Genomic DNA, 3,295 nt, shown 5'->3' on the forward strand with positions numbered 1-3,295 from the left:
AATATCTGTTTAGATCACATTATATTTAAAGGAATTTTGAACTCTGATAAAACAATTTGTTCCTCATTAAACTTTCTACTTATATTTTTTTATTTTTGGGGGTGACATTGGTTATTATATGATAGAGAAATAAACTACCACTTTTTAAAAATACACTCCATTTCTTTCCTGTCACTGCAGCTTAGATTTACCCAAACTAATAAACAGCATTTATCACAAAATAGCTTAAATGTTCAGTTTTATATTTAAAGATGAATTCTTAAACAAGACTATGTATTTTAGCAATTTAGGGTTTAGTAAAGTAGAGTCTGTTTTGCTTATTCTCAGTTATGTTATTCAATGATCTCACAGCCTCTACCATACAAAGAGAAGAGCAGATGGCCTAGAAAAAGAATCAACACAGCTTTGGCTCTCGTTGTTACTGTTGCTGCCACTTCTTTTGCTCTTAAATGAGAAAAATCATTATAGTTAGCTTTTGGAAATTTTCCTATAGACTCGGGTAAACCCGGATATTGAGATACGGATTAGAAAGAAATCCTCTCATCCTTGTTCCATTAACTTATGAGGCCAACTGAACATTGCATGTGGAATAATTAGGTAAGGATGATGTATTCGATTGACTTCTGTAGCTCTGATTCAACCCCTGACTACCTAGGGACAATTTGGACACGAGTTACGTGTGGCAAGTGTTAAAATAAACTTCTAGGCCAAAATGGAGCCTCTCCTGCCCAGGGTGTTACAGGGTGAAACTTAGAAAACTTTCAGATCCCTGTAAAGGTTCTACTTGACCAGAAATACTGTATATCCAGTTATCCAGTTCCAAAACAAGCCAACTCTGGGCTCTATAGTTTCTTGTTCTTAGTTATTTTTTATTTTTCTCTTCTTTGTTCCTTTTTCTTTCTCCTATAAAAGCTTCCCGTCTTTCACCCCATTTTGCAATTCTCTGGACCCTTGGGAACAGAGACTGTCTTCATGAAGTGTTAACTAAAGTTTGTATCACCTAAATTGTCCTATTTATTTTTAGCACAGGCTACCTTAATGTTTGGTACTGTGCATTTCTTGATTCTTTTTAAAATCCTCAAATATTTTTTTTTGAATTCTGAGATCAAAATGATTACAGTAACATCTCAGTTAATCAGGTTGCTTGCAGAAGTAGTCCTGTGAACTAGAGTTTGATGAAATAAAACATTATTTTCATTCAAAAACTGTCACCAAAAATATTTAGAAATGTATTAATGAGTCAGGGTTTCCATACAGAACCTTGTTTCAGTGGCCTTCCCTATAAATCCACCTCCACTCGGGTGGTAGGGTTAGGGGGAGGAGGGTCTATCCAAGGTGCCTCCCCATAAGCAACTTATCTCAAGAGGAAAGACCATTAAGAAGCCAAGGCCAAAATCTAAAAAAAAAAAAAAGAATATTTCTGATCCAGTTCTTCAAATTGGTCCTTTAGTTCTGTGTTCATGAATTCACACCCAAGTCTGACAACTAGAAAGTTGCAATAAAAATAGAACAAAGAGGCTCTAGAAGATGGTTTGGCTCAGTGGATAGAGTGTCAGCCTGCAGACTGAAGGGTCCCAGGTTCAATTCCATTCAAGGGCACATACCTGGGTTGTGGGCTTGACCTCCAGTGGGGGGTGTGCAGCAGGCAGCCAATCAATGATTCTCTCACATCATTGATGTTTCTATCTCTCTCTCCTTCTCACTTCCTCTCTGAAATCAATAAAAATTAAAAAAATAGAATAAAGAGAAAAATTGATCTGGGAAATGTCAAGCATATGTCTGGGCTTCAAAGATGAGATGGAGTTAGCAGCATGGACATCAGCACCCTTCACACTGGCCACCTATAGGTGCTGTCCGGACAGCAGTGGACTTTAGTGTTCACGAAGGCTGCCTTCAGATTTCTTGAGGCCCTGAGACTGCAGAGAGTAAGATTCTCCCATGTAGACAACCAATAATAATAATAATAATAATAAATAATAATAGTAGTAGTAGTAATTCCAGATTGTTAAATAAATGTAAGAAAAAAATTTCAAATTATGTTTTTGCTATAAAAACCAAATAAATGAATTTTTTGAATAGCAAGTAAAATGATTTACCAAATATTTTTGATGCCTATATTTTATTAATATCCTAACCATTTGCCGACCCTGTCTTAGGTTATCCAAGCTGATTTTAATCACAGTCTGTTTGGAGTGGAGAGGGCTGGGCATTAGCACTCTTGGCACAGATACCATATTGCTGAACACAAAACCGCCTATGACACAGAAGGCATCCACAGCAACAGAAAGCATAGCCAGGGCAAGCCGGAGCAGGACAGGAGGAGCATGGCAGGTCCTAGAGGTAGTCAAGACGACTAGTTTCCTCAGCACACTTGGGAACCTGCTTGAGTTCTCCCAGAATTATTCAGGAGGAATTTGTGAGGAGTCCAAAGTTTCTGCAGAGCAGCGTAGAGAAGAGGAAAAAACTGAACTCATAATAATCATTGTGATTCAGTTTTTACTTTCAGGTTGATGTAATCTGGTTTGTGTGCGCGTGCATACAAAAGATGTGTGTGATAGAAGATAAACTATATCGGAAATAATTGAAGCTTGGTGATTCAAAGTCGTGAGGTCCCATAATCATAAATCTTTGAACATTGCTTATATTATAAATTAGCATAGATGTAGAAATAGAATATGGAGGTAATTAAATGTAATGTGCAAAGAGCCATAACAGCCCTGAAAGTGATTTTCTGTTATATTCAATTTTCTGTCATTTTGCATTTGTTCTTATTGTTCAGGGCAGCCAACAATAGTTCTGTGTATTGCTAATCACAATTTTAGGGCACGCATTAAAATGTCAGTTCAATTCAACAAGCATGTGTTTGAGCACTTACAAAGTGTCAGGCACAAATCAAGGTGCTGGGATAGAGAGATGATGAACATAGTCCCTGTCTTTGAAAGCCTCACACTGAGAAGATGCACCAAAAATATATAAATCAAAACAATGAGTAGAGGTTTCAACATATATAACAGAGTAAATAGAGTGTGGGAGGGAAGTGGAAGCATGCAGAAAAAATACTTAATTTAGTTGGGGGCTGTGGCATTTTGATGAGAAAAACATTTCTAAAAAGAGGTAGTGATTGATCTGTACGGGGGAAGAATAGAAGTCAACCAGGCGATTAAGTAGGGCTGGGAACCATGGGATTATAGCAGTCATTAAACATTTGACCTTATAAGAGACTGAGTGTGCATTGGTGTGATTGAAGTGAAAAGTGTGTATGTACATTTGGGGAGGTAAGTCTGGAAGGGTAGCA

Source organism: Myotis daubentonii, chromosome 5, assembly GCF_963259705.1.
Source record: "Myotis daubentonii chromosome 5, mMyoDau2.1, whole genome shotgun sequence".
Classification (NCBI taxonomy): Eukaryota; Metazoa; Chordata; class Mammalia; order Chiroptera; family Vespertilionidae; genus Myotis; species Myotis daubentonii.